At 37.8% G+C, this 14763-nt stretch overlaps 1 long non-coding RNA gene across 5 annotated transcripts in view; it reads right to left on the bottom strand.

Annotated features, from left to right (window-relative positions):
- The window catches only part of LOC114133277 (uncharacterized), a 52833-nt gene that overhangs the window by 32417 nt on the left and 5653 nt on the right, over positions 1-14763 (bottom strand). For 4 of the 5 annotated variants that reach the window (XR_003593141.1, XR_003593143.1, XR_003593140.1 and 1 more), the window contains one exon: positions 10367-10436. This is a non-coding gene — a long non-coding RNA (uncharacterized LOC114133277). Of the gene's footprint in view, positions 1-944; positions 956-10366; positions 10437-14763 lie in introns of those variants that run through there. The other variant, XR_003593142.1, reaches the window with a different exon arrangement.

Below are 14763 nucleotides of genomic sequence, written 5' to 3' on the forward strand. Positions count from 1 at the left end.
GGGGGGAGATGACACTCCAAACAAAATTACAAAAATCCAAGTATATACACATATCTGTGCATATACATACTGTACATCCATACAGTGGATCTGTAGAGAAGCTCTGAATTGAAGCTATTCACAGAGATTCAATTTTTCCACATTTTGTTTTTACAGTCGTATTCCAAATTGTATTACATTAATCTTTTCCTCAGAATTTCGCTTAAAATATCCCATTATGGCAATGTGGAAAAATAGTTTTTGAGGTATTTACAAATTTATCATATTAGTATTTGCAGCCTTTGCCATAAAACATGTTATTGAGCTGATTCCACTGACCATCCTTGAGAAGTTTCTGCATCTTAAATGGAGTCTGGCTGTGCTACGTTCAGCTGTTTGGATTGATTTGGAAAGCCACACACCTGTCTCTGCAGTTTAGGACAAACAAGACTCTCTGGTCTGATGAGGCAAAGAAAGAACTCTTTGATATGAATTCTGAGAAGAGAAATTAATTTATTACAGTTTGGAATAAGGATGTAACATAACATACATGTTGAAAAGGTGAAGTGCTGTGAATACTTTCTGGATGCTCTGAATACATACATACAGTTTATCAATTCATTTTCTAAACCCATGTATACGTGCAGGACCAACAACCATGCATGCGCACACTGACACCTGAGGACAATTTAGAGACCAGTTAACTTAACAGTTATGTTTTTGGAAGGGGGGAAGTTGGAGCACCAGGAGAGAACCCAGGCATGCACAAGGAGTTCATGCCAACTCCATGCAGAAGGATCTCAGGCTGGGATTTTACCCAGGACCTTCATGCTGCAAGGCAACAGTGCTAGCTTTTAAAATGCATAAAACATAGAAGTCTTGGTTGTATTGTCTTGCATGTGCTGTGTATTTTTTCAAATGCATTTTTTTAAATGCTTCTTCATCTATCATCACATAGAATTTCTTTCTCTGCTTTCTTCACATCTGTGTTGTCACTTCAACTAACAAATCTAAGCAGGTAGGTCCAGCTGGATACGTAGCCAGTATTGAGCAGAGGGGGCGGAGGAAAAGGAGAACTCTCCCTGCTGTCAGCTGCTTTGTGGAGATAAAGATTCAGTTTTTACCTGTGTTTGCCTTTACCTCTGTGTCTGGAAATTACACTGGGGAGTTGGTCGATAACGCCACTAGAATCAGACTCACCATAGTGAGTAGCATGTTCTCCTTTCAGAGCTGTCACAGAGGAAAGACAATGTAGCACACCTGTAAGCTCCTCTGAGAGCTTCTTTGGTTGCATTGTCAGCTGGGTGTGGAGGGACTGAGGCTGCTGCCTTTTCCTGCGGGTCCTTCACAAAAGAGAAGCGATGAGGTCACAAGAAGTGCTTGCCTATGTGTTTCAATACAGTGTTTCTGAACATCCTAGTTTTTATTTTGGATGTTTACACCAATTTATTTTGCACATAGAAATATTCTTTCAAAAAAAAAAAAAAAACTACCATTATCAACCCCTTAAGACCTTAAGAACTGACCTTTTTATTTAGCCACAAATAACTGTAATGAAATCATGTGCTTTCTCTGTGTAATCAGTTTGTAATCAATCAATCAATCAATCAATCAATCAGTCAATCAGTCATTCAAGGTAAAACTAAGGTGCTGTCCTATTCTTCACACACAGCATAAAATTGTCATTCAGGGTTTGAACTGTCACTTGAGAAAGCCTCATGCCAAAAGCAAAAGAATTCAGTTTAGACTTGAGAAACAGAACTGTTGATGTTCACAAAGTAGGAGAAGGATGAAGTCATCACAATGTTTCCCAGTGTCAAGAAGTGGAATGAGTTTCTCTTTAGTCACATTGATTACTGCAACAGTGTCCAGTAACTAAAAAGTCAATCAGCAGATCCAGAACGCTGCTGCTGGAGTTCTCACTAAAACCAGAAAAACGGGGCACATTGTTAGAGTATCATACTAAATTGGGCTTTATACAAATGCAGGCAGCTGTTCAGATTTTTATTTGTAAAATATATGTAAAAGTATATTTGTTCACTTTTTACTGGTCTGTCACATAAAGAAACATTTAAATTCAAAGTGAAACAGAATGGGAAATGTTCAGTGAAGATGAAAACTTCCCCAGGAGTGACCATACTGCAACTTTTAATTTTCCATTACTTTTGTGCGTCCATATCTTCATTAAGCAAAATAAAAATTGAAAAAGCATTTATTCCATTATTGTTCAAAGCCATAAGTGATCCTACCAGAAATAACCAAACCTATTTATTTCACTCTTACTGCAGCTTTCCTTTCTGTTCGTGATTCAAGCCGTTCATTTCATCACTCTGTCTTTTTATTCAACTTTGAAATGGATTTCATCTTCTCTTTCCACCGTCATAATCATCCCGAAAAAGCTTGCAACTTGTGAACTTGGGGAATGCTAAATCCCCATCCTCTGTTTCCCCCAGTACACATACACATACCTACATACGCCCATTCACCCCCACATACGCATTACACAGACACACGCACCCCCCACACACACACACACACATACAAACAGTCGCAGGGATCTTAGGCATTCATGGGCTGATGATTCCGATAATCCAAGTTCAAATACAATTCCCGGATCACAGGATTTAAATGACATTATATAGAAATTAGATTTCACATCTAGAGCAACTGCACCTCCCTCAATCCCATCTCTTTCTAATTATACCACTTTCCCTTCGAATCTGCACCCGACTCGTTCTACTGCTCCCTTCTTTGTTCATTCTGCTTGAATACAGATTGGGTTATTCTTTAGCTGCACAATGCATCTATTACAATACAAAGTAAGCCGGGAGCTGCTATATTTTCCCAGTGATGGTTCCCCTGTGAATTGGCAGTGTGTTTGATTCATGGTGGGCCGTGGTGTCACAGGGAGCATGAGGAAACCTATCCAGTCCTGTTCCTGTAACTAACAGGAAATATTTACAAATGGAGATCCAGTTCAGCTGAGCTTTGAAACGTGTGTGAACCTAGAATCATAAAGGTGGTCTATCAGTGATATGAGCTCCTCTGATTCCACACACTGATGCAGGTATAGATGCCCACTGAGGTCAATTTTCACTTTTGATGATGACTTTCAAGACATATCATACTCTCTGATAGACGGAAACACGTCTTTAATGTTTGCTGGATTCTGCCGGTATGTGTATGTCTGTGCAATGTATCTACTGTATATGTATGGTAGGAAGCTCTTATAAGGAACACGCAAGTATTCAGTGTCAATATAAGATCGTTTTGATGTCAATATGAAGATATAAAAATGTCTATTTCTATAAAAGATTTTCTTAATACTACTAGACTTTAACACATTAATTTTAATTAGATGGTTACATAGATTTTAACTCAAACATTTTTTTTAACTCAATTCATTTTTTTAGTATAGTATTTGCTTATTTCTGGTATACCCTTAAATCTGATGGGCAAACAACCTCTGCATAAAGCAGCAATGGACGACAAAAGTGCTTCTCTTGTCCCACTGGTGATTGATTTCAATAAAGCGATCTGGTAGAACTGCTTTTTTGAAGCGCAAATTGAACACGTTGTGTTCAGGTTGTGCTATAGGGAGGCCTAGCAGCAAAGCTCTTCAAGCATAAGATAGCATCTCAATGCTAAACATGATGCAGCAGCACAGACGTCTCCAACGCTAACGTCAGCGTCCATGGTCCACATTTACATGAATGATCAGGTTCCTGAAACATTTGAAAGCTAAATGTGTAGAATGGCCCTTTGCACTAGTCTGATGGTTGAATGAACTAAATAACAGAACAACAAATGATGGTAAATTATTGTTTTTAAATACATAGATTATATGTTGATTTAATCAACACTTTAACAGCAAAAATGGTTTTGTATCGAAAATGTTGCTTATTTTGTCATTGTATAGTTTTCTCTTAAAATATGACTAATTGTTGATTAATTAAAGACCCTGCAATTAACCTAACTAAAAATGTTTTTTTTCTACATTATGATCAATTACATTCTTTAACACAAGTTCCTTTGCAAATGTTAACATAGTAAAATTCGCAGGATGAAAAACTAAGTTTCATTATTAAAATAATAATATTTATAGTGGACACCTGACAGGGACCACAACCAGCCATGAATAGCAAAAATCAGTGAATACTTGAGATCCCTTTTAAAAATGCCTCTATCTGCCTATTTTAATAGTTCAAACATGTAATATATCTTAATATAATAATACAGGACCTGTGATTATGCTAAGATAGCTTCCAATGTTCTTCAATTTTTTTTTCTGCTCTTGGGGTTACAGCCAATCATAAAATGAATGCCACTTCTTTATCGACTTACTGCAAACATAGCAAGTAAAGTGTTAAGTAGCACTATGCTGAGGTATGTCAGCTTCAGCAAGTGGCATTTTGTTTAGAATGTTTTAGTTAAGCTCACTTGAAGCTACATTCCACAGAAAAATCCACAGGTATAATAATCAGAACGCCCATTCAACAGTGTTGGTGTGTTTGTGGGCGTGTAGGGGTGTGTGTGTAGGGGGGAGGAGGTCTAGTCTCTATACCCATCTCATTGTGTTCATAACTGAACAATAACTTTGTGGACTCAAAATTAAGGTTATGAGTCAGAGCAAACACTCTTGTTAGGAAAGAATAGTTGGAAGAAAGTAGACAAACGTCCTTTAGAAGTAAATGTAAAAATACTGATATAGTCCTTAGTGAGTGAATCTTTTAGGTCCTAACAATGGCATCAGCACAGAACTTCTGTAACAATCATTAATTAAGAGCATTAAAGATCAGAAAGGCTCTTAAAACAAAATATTTTTTAGCTATTTAGTTTGCAGTCCAGATATCCAGGCTGGCTATGTCTGCAGCAGTAGCCCTGCAGCCCTGTCCCCTGCAGCCCTGTCCCCTGCAGCCCTGTCCCCTGTCCCCTCTCCCTGCCAGCTCTCATTCATCACTGACTATCAGAGGCTTCAGTATTTGTCATATGCGGAGCGTGGGACTGTGTACTGTGTGTGACCAAGCAGAGATGGGTCCAGATAAAAGGATCTTGCCAAGTCCTGATTAGATCTGCTCTCATGTTTGTCTTCCAGTATCAGGGATTACATGATTTATTAGAGTGCTGGGCTGAGAGCTGCATGCTGCTAACTCTCCCACCTATGCCCCATAGGGGAGTCTGTTCCAGTAAACTCCATGCAAATGTAGCCACTGCTCCCTCCCCAGCAGCTTGTTTAACACTCTCCTCCCCAGCTGAAGCACCTTGGGGTTGCTAAGATAATTTTCTCCATTAATGAACTCCATGATTGCAAATAAGCAACACTGAAACAGCAGATCGATGAACTGCCAAGTGTGAGATTAATTTGTGTAATACAAGCCAATTTATAATATGTGGTGAGTTATTGTTGAAGGTAAGGCTGTGTGCTCGCTATCACGCACTATTTTCCTCTTGCAGGAAAAGATTTTTGCTGTGTTCTGTGTTTATTATATATCAAATAGTCAAATACAATTTGCTGTGTAAAATGTATTTTCAGAAAAAAAAATCAATTTAGTAGAAATAAAAAAAGATCCACAGCAGCTTGGTTTATGATTTACAAAAATCTGAAGTTAGCTCTTTATGTAACCAAAGCAGGAAATAAAACTTTCCATCATTTGTCAGTGGCTGGTAAATGAATAATGACATGTTGAGTGATGTGTGTAGTTTTCTGTACTGCTTTTTATTATTTCACCTTTATTTTAGCATGTGATCTAATAGACTCCCTTTTAAAATATAACCTGTTTTTGATAGCGCTGAATCATTTTCCGAGCAGGTGAAGATTCGTGTCTGTATTAAAACTCCAGAATAGACGAGGTGTGTTTCATGACTGTACTTATCAGAAAGAAGAACATCATGTGGTGCAGCCAACGTTTAGTGCAAATATGAAGTACGGAATGCTTCATACACTATAGCAGAAATTCCCCTTCATTGAGTAAAATGCATGTATATTATGTTTAATGAATGTGTTAGAAATATTTTAAAAAATAATATATTTACTAAACCTGCCCTCCTCCTTCAGTGTTTTCCATTTCTTCAGATTTTCATAACTATCAGAATCAACTGAAAAGTTTGGCTACTCTGAAAAAAAAAAAAAAAAAAAAGACTGACTATAAGATTTTCATAAAATCTTATTTCATTTATTTGGTGTAGAATTTAATCAGAATTTTTGAACTTGAAATTAAGTAAATATTTAAATATCTATTATTTAACTAAATTAATTAATTACTTAATAAATATTGATATTGTTTAGCTCAGCTGGTTTATTCACTATGCAGTAAAAAATAAATAAATAATAAATAAAAAAGCTGACTTGAACAGTGGCTGTGAATGTTTCTCCTGGATTTCCAGCATTTAAAACGAGAGTCTCAGATTTGATTTTAGTTCTTGTGCAGGACAAACAGAAACTCTCAGTCACAGATCTTATGAATTTACTGAATCTATGTACATGATAATGATATTTAATACATTTGAGTATTACTGAAAAGTGTGTTTCAGTAACCCAGTTCACATATTATATAGTTTAATTCCACACAGACTGAAGTTTTCAAGCCTTTCTAAATGTTAAACATGTTCTGCTTACAAATGAGAACACAGCATTAAATATTAGAATGTTAAATCATTTAAAATATCAATTTTAATCTGACAATGAGCCCCATCTAAACATATTTTGACTTATTAATTCATAATACACTCCATGAACATAGGTTTTGATGATCTCCAATGGTTGCTGTGTCGGAGGATACAGTTGACTGAACCAATATTTCCAGATGCTAAAATGTTATTTTCAAATTATATTTTTTTGATGTACAAAACATGAAATAGCAAAAAAAACAAAAAAACAATTCAATATTAAAATGATGCATCAGACAAACCAATAATTTAAAATGTGAAGTCAGCAAAATGTCAGTGAAAAAAAGAATACTTGGTTTTCTAAATATTTAAAAGATTAAAAATGGTTGATAAATCTGTTTCTTCTCACTCATTAAAGCGGAAATTGTCTGAACAAAACTTGATTGAGACACACAAGAAATTCATTTATAATTTTGTTGAAGTTCCTGGAATATGTTTTATACATATGGATAATATTTGCATTGAGCAGATCTTTGTCTAAAATATACTGCTCAAGAAAATAAAGGGAACACTTTAAGTGTTAAACACCTGTTTAAGTGTTCCCTTTATTTTTTTGAGCAGTGTATATGCAGTCTGAGCATTTTGTGGCTTCAGGGTTTGGTGTGAAAGAAAAATCTCAGATAAAAATCAAAGAGCTCCTCTGCCTTCATCTTGATTCTTTGCTGGATTTCCTAAAAGGAAGACGAGGGAGGATGACGCTCTCTGAAACTACTGCTGACCATCCAGATGGATGATGGATACCCTGAAGACTTATTTACAGCCCCTGCCTCCACCCTTCCATATCAGTGGTCGATGAACCTTACCACACACAAACCTGCATTGCCATTCTTCTTCCCCTTCCTCTTTCTCACCGGGTTTTGCTCTGGGTGTCTCTCTCCTCCTCCCTGGCTGGGTGTGAAGTTGCCAGCAGCATGCTCCACTGGAGCCCAATTAGACCTCCCTGGCCATGTCATTGTAAAACATTCCCCTCTAAGGTTGTGACCTTTTAGCCTTTTCAACTTATCAGGAGTGCAGAGTCAGGAGTGAAGAAGCGTTTTCCATTCAGTGGCATAACTATCCCACCAACATTTGCACATGGCAATAAAAAGAAAGTACACCTCTTTTAACTCCAGGTTTAACTACTGTATATCAGAATGCAGTAAATAAATTAAGAGTCTGAAATAATTTCAATCCCACCATAGGTGTACAAAGTCTTCTCTTAGTAAGAAAAAAAAATCATGGCAAAATAGGAAAAAATGGGAAAAATTAAGCACAACCAGACTGCTTCTGTAGGTTTTAAAATAAAAATTAGCAGTCAGACGCTGCTCATGAAATGCACTTGAATAGAACATCAGCAAGTCTCAGAACCTAAAAAAAGATTCTATGAACAGTTTATTGCTCTCGAACATACGTAGAGTGATCAATATGATGTGATCAATATGATGTCCGGAAAGAAAAAAAACATCAGCTGTAACATATTTCCATTTTGCCTTCATATTTGTTTCATCTTCAATAACAGTCTGGAATTTCTTGTGTAATGTTGTAAGTCAGACCTTGTCCGGTCATTGATTGATACAATTCTGCAACTTTTAAATGAATTCTTGCTCCAACACACCGTAATCAAATGACTGAATCCCCTCATCAGCCTGACATTGAGCCATTCATTTGATTGAGGTATGGTGGAGCAGGAATGCACCTAAAAGTTGCAGGATGGCAGGAAGTCGTCTTGAGGATTATGTTTGGTCTCCCCTGTTGTGTATCTAAGATTAAATTGTTTTAGAACCCAGGAAAGGTTTATACATGCAACCACTTGAACTTGTAAAGTAAAGGAAGTTCTTTCTTTCTAAAAGACCTGGAAGGAAATACATTAGCAATGACCATAGAGAGTCAACTCTCCATCTGTTGGGGTATGAGGGTGAAGAAATCAGATGATGACGTCACTTCCAAACAATACCAAACAATACCAAGTCCATCACAACCAGCATTCAGTATGGAAAAAAAATCTTTAAAATGCTTGACAATTTTCTCAAGGGTAGATGTTCTGCCAAGTCTTCCCCAAGGTCAGAATGTGCAACTGGAAAAACACCAGTATATCTTTGATGATTGGCTGCTTTGGTTTGCAGCTTTTGCCTGAATGGATCTAAACCATCATTTGGACAGACATGACCAAGGTGATCAGCCGTTATGCACCAAGCAGAAAACCAAACACTGCTCCAACTGATAAACACGGTAGTGGAGGGCTGATGATTTGGGTTAAGGTTAGTCAGTGAGAAGACCATAAACTCCTCATTATACTATTGCACAGTCAAATGTGAGGTCATCATTAGTGAAGCTAAAGCTGGGCCAGAACCGGTTCTTGCAACCAATGAAACAATGTCTTACATAGAAAAATGAGCAAATATTCATGCAGAAGTCGACCTTGGAAAGTTACTGCAACTCTACAAGCTACTAAGTCATGTTGTGGATTTTGTTTTTCACTGTTATTTACATTTTGCCTTTATGTTTGATTACTGATCAACTATTGTAACTTATTATTTAATATTGTAAATCTGAGCTTAGATTGAAGTAATTTTAGAAACTGGTAAATGTTTCAATGTGGAACCACGTAGAGGGTTCAATTTCTTTATAAAATGTCTGAAAATAAACTTTTAAAAATTAGATGACATCACATATGGGTGCTATGATGTACCCGTTAGTTTCTATCTTGGATCACTGACATGAGTGTGCCCATAATAGTGATCGATTGTAGTATTTGACCACTCAGCTTAATGCAAACCAAATGTGTGACCCCCTTTAATCCTCCAAAAGCGGGCAGTGTGGTCTTATGAGTCTGCACGGCACCCAGTGTGTCTGGTGACCTTCACTCACATTGACAGACACGCCACACACTGTCTGGTACACCGTTGTGATGTCACCACTTATAAGGTCCCAATCTAGACATAACAGCTTCTTGCAAAAGAAATCATTTACAATGTCCTTCTGGTCTTCATGTGTGCCTGTTAATGTCCAAACCTGACCATACATTCTAGGTGTCAAACATGTAGGTGAGTGGTTTTGATTATTAAATGTATATAATAAAATATTAAGCTCATTTACAGTATATACTTTACAAACTCACAGGTTGTCATTTCAGTTTGTAAAGTTCCAGCTCTCGGAATAGCACCCTGTAGAGAAATGGTTCTTGAAGTAACTTCTGTGGGGTGTTTTTTTTTTTATAAATCATTTAAAAGGCAGAAAATAACTTCTGAAAGCCAAGGGTACATAAATTTACCTTAAACTTTAAGGTGAAGGCAAATGCAGGGGCTGAGCTCCTGATAGAGAGGCGTGGCCGTCACTCTGCTGTGATGATTTACTTTTATTTCGAAGCTGAGTTTGAGTGGGTCTCTGTGTGCCTGTGTGGGTTTTCTCTGAGTACTCTGTGGTTTTATGTTACATAAAAGTAATGAGTTTACAGCAAGGATTGTGGTTTTCAGTGAGGCCATTTTCCTTTTCTAATGTAGTTCAAGTAGATTCACTACGTCGCATCGTTCAAAGTGCTGAGCCTGCACCTTACTAATGTAGAGATGGAGAGATTAAACATGTGCCTTTATTAAGACAATTCAGGACTTTGGTGTCCGGGTGTGTACTGTGTTAATAAAAACCATTCAGATTTTTAGCACTGAGCCGTCATACACTCACACTTGCTCATGCACATACATAGACATTCAAACTCTCTCACCGTTCAGCTCCCTGTTGCTCTTACCTGATGAAGTCATCAGCCAGACGCCGGAGACGGATATGCTTTTCCCGTGCTCTCATCCCCGCTGCAGAGCCTTGACACAAGGAGAGACAAACAATTTGGCCTCCCTCCCACAGTTCCAGCTCTGTGAGCCAGCAGGGGAGCCAGCTAGGGTTTTCTGTGTTCCTGTCTGTGTCACAGCAGTGCAGCGGTCGGGTTAGTTTGAGCAAAGACTGTTTTTGCTGCATGAAAAGTATAAAAGGGCTTTTTGTCTGTTTGTGTTCTGATGTCATATCAGTTCTGTGATTAGCATTGTCTCCTTCAACATAACATGTTTGAGTTTAACCTTCACAAAACATTAAGTGATTTAAATGGTCTACAGCAGAGTGAAAACAGGTTGAGTCTGCAGTTGAAACCAGATATTTACTTATACTGTGGAAAAGAACATGTTCAGTTATCTTAATCTCTGAATTAAATCAGATTAAATCATTTCTGCTTTAGTTCATTTAGAATTAGAAGCAGTCTTTTTACGTCCCACAATATTAAGAAAAATAGTTTTTTAAGACACGTCTTATCATTTTCTTTGAATTCAGAATTTTACCTGCACTGCTGTACTAAACCACATGTGTCAAACTCAAGGCCTGCAGGCCAAATGTGGCTGCCATGATTATTTCTGTGGCCCTCTGAACTCTAACTGTTCTTAAATATTATTTTATCAGTCAAATCATAGTAGTTGTTATTTGGATAGTGCCAAATTACATCAATTTGAAAAGATCTTTTAAAACAATTTAATTTTAAGAAGTACGGATCAAATAGAGAGAAATATATACTTCAACAGTTTGCTAATTAGTAGTTCTATCTCTGCATTCTGTCAATGTCTTTTGACATTTATAATGTGGTCTGAAAAAATAATGAGTTTGATATACCTGTACTAACCATTTAAACATTTTGGGAAAGCGTAAATAATAATCTCATTCCCTTGTAAGGTTGATTCACATCCTTTAAGTTAAATGTAGGCCCTTCTGTGGATTTATTTTAAGGCAAGTCCTCAAACACAGCTTGTTTTGTGGCGCCAAGGAAATATTTTATGGAATCAGCCAAGATACTAAGAGGGGACCTGTGAACCTCTGCGTGTCTTTGGGTGCATTTTCTGATTCTTGAAACTGCTGCATTCACACATTCAAACAATTAGATCTAAATATAAACAGCAAGAGAATGTCCAACTACAGTTGAAGAAGATCTGTGTCCCAGAAGTCACTGCCGATTCACAGGAAATTTTCAACCCAAAAACAAAACTAAAACACAGTGTTAAGGGTCTGGTAATAGTGTCAGTATCTGTGATTATAAACATCCAATTCTAGAAAGAGTTGAAAAGACAATAATTCTGGTGTCATATCTTGTGGTCAGATGAAGTTAAAATTCAAGTGCTTGGCCCTAATGATCTTAATTTCTTTACTAAAATGAGGGAAGTTTGTAAGTCTCAAGGGGGTGGCAGCATCATGTTGTGGGGCTGCTTTTCTAAAGGAGGGACTGGTACACTTCAAAAATCGACAGGAACATGAGGAAAGAACATTAGGTCAAAATATTAGAGCAGTATCACAAGACATCTTCTAGAAACTTAACGCTTTGGGTGCAAATGGGTCTTTCAAAATAGACAATAACCTTAAACAGAACCAAGTCAGTTACAACATGGCTTAAGGACACTAATGTTCATGTTTTCTCGTGTGGACACCACAAAAACAGAAAACCTTTGAGCAGAACTGAACAGATGTGTGTGAGAAACGGGGCCTGATAGAAACATGACCCAGTTACACCGGTACTGTGGACCAAAAGGCAAGCAAGCCAAACACACACCTTAATGGTAATGTGTGTACATTTCTGAGAAAATTAGAATTTTTTTTTCTCTTTCTATATTCTATTGTTTAGCAGAAATAGATTTGGTAATCTTCAGTAAACACAGCCAAAGGCTTAGACTGATTTAATGTCAGACAGGAAGAAAAGAGGTTATCATCATATCAGATATTATCGGTATCTAGACCGTGGACAGGTGGTCAGTGCATCACCAGGAAACACAACCATACCCCTCCCTCCGAACACACACACACCCACGCCCACACACACTTAAGAACAATTTTTAGAGAGAGACCAATTAACCTGACAGCCATGTTCCGGAGGAAGCTGGATTAACTGGGGAGAACACACTCATGCTTGGGGAGAGGATGCAGCCTAAGAGCAGAAAGACCGCCGGCCTTCTTGCTGGAGGCTAAAAGAACAAAAGCTGTTCTAACATGCAATCCTCTTTTTATGCTGTGTGGGTAAATTTCTATCTGAATTCGAAAAAAAGAAAGAAAAAGAAACTAAAATAGTTTAAAATCTGACCGGTTTTCCTGCAGCAGACAGGCTTCTGAGGATGTGCATTACAGTTTTTGCCCTGCTTTGATTATTACCAGAGACACGATAAGACTGGCAGGTGTTTGACACAGGTCTGGGACAAAAGGAAAACAGGGTCATGTGGAGAGATGGTGAATATGAATCTTAATGCGGGTGCCGATGTCATTATCTCTAAATCCACTGAGCGGCCTCAACAAGGTGTGTGTGGGGGGGGGGGGGGGGTCAGGCTGTCGACGACCACTTTCCATCCTGTGATTGTCTGACCGTGAGCCCGGGGGCATGACTGCCAATCCCATCCAGAGGATTTGCTTCTTCCTCCTCCAAATTCAGAAAGAGAATGCAGACTCATAAAGGCGATGAGAATCGGAGAATTTTTCTGGGACACCGGGCTAAAGTCAATGAGCTTGTTTGTCTGGTAACTACAGAGGAAGGTGAGGAAGGTGAGGCCTTGGTGACACCTGAACCCCCCCTCCTGCACTCAGACGAAGGAGGAAAGAGCTGAAAGAGGCTGCCTGACTTTAAATGAAATAAACAGTGTCAGATTTACACACTGCCATGGTTTCCAGCAGCCCTTGATAATCTCTTCCCAGAAATAAATTGTCCCATTAAAATGAAATGTTGCCCATATAGGTTTAATCAATTGAAAACGCTTGTTTGAATCCTCTGTAATTTGGATGGAATCCCAAGCATGTAGCAAGGGGCTGCAGCAAAATAAGATTATTTGCTGCGTATTATAATATATGCAGCGTTTTTTATGCCACCAAACAGTGTCACTGAACCCCCTGATGAAATGTGTGCTTATTTATATGCAGTTATTCAGGTATGCTGTAAATTCCAATTATGTCTTAAGATTTCTATTTAGCATAGGAGAGAAATATGACAGGGAGGCCCTCTGTTTCCAGCAGTATTGTAAATCTTGTTACCTCTTTGCTGCATATAGCGAGGAAACTGCATTTATGTAAGTGAGTTAACAGAGGATGAGCTTATAACAACTAGCCTATAAAACTATGTAGAGATGTAGAAGAGGTTTCACAGAGGAATCAGCCAACGCAGAGTTTCAGAATAATTTTGACTGACTTACTGGAAGTATTGTTTTTTATTATGGGTTTTTATTTGGGGGGGTGGAGAGGTGGGGTGGGGGGGTGGGAGAGGATTCCTTCTTAAAATATGTTAAAGTAAGTTTAGGTCACATCCCTTTGCACTAAACCTATGGTCTTTGCTGGGCATTCAACAAAGACCAAATTTATCCAAATTTAGCCTCTACTTACTGAAAAATGAAACAGCCCATTATTGTCCCTGTGGATTGGTCATTACCTGTTTGGTTTTTTTTAAACACTAAAGTATCTTAAAATTTCTTCTTTAACTCCAAAACACAAATAGGTAAATAAATGGCATGTAACCACAAACAGGTCTCATCCTGAGTAATTATTGCAGATAAAACTCCAATTGAAATATTCCCACCAAATGAAGTCTTCTGTATGTTCAAAATGTTTCTTTCATAACACTTTTTACTCTTTAACTGTTGGGCAGTTACAGATTTACAGTTTCCTTGTAAATCGGTCTAAAAATCCGTCATAAGGAGCCATTTTTAATGTTCCATTTTCTTTTTCCAATCTAAGTATGAATGTCAAATGTTACCATCCTGTTAGTTCTGTAAGCTCCTCTACAACTGCCTCAGTTTCTAATTGCACTCCAAATTTTTTATAATTTGCCTTTCGGGCATTCCGCTGTTTTCATTACAGTCATGAAGCCAGTGGAATAAAGTAGCAGATTACGCAAAGAAGTACAGTTCTATTAGGAAATCAAAAGAGGTTTTTAAATCACTCACTCGTAACTTCAGGGGAAAAACTCCATTTAAACATGGCTCATCATGTTGGTGCTGAGTATATGCTGAAGTTAGCTTCTCCACAGGAGAGAACACTTTTCAGTTCTACATGCTTTACCTTCTCTAAAAAATATAGATTCTACTCCACATATTTTATATGGTAATCTAGTGCTGCAGATGCTGTGTGTTTCACATGGTTATGCAC

Source organism: Xiphophorus couchianus, chromosome 18 (genome assembly GCF_001444195.1).
Source record: "Xiphophorus couchianus chromosome 18, X_couchianus-1.0, whole genome shotgun sequence".
Lineage (NCBI taxonomy): Eukaryota > Metazoa > Chordata > Actinopteri > Cyprinodontiformes > Poeciliidae > Xiphophorus > Xiphophorus couchianus.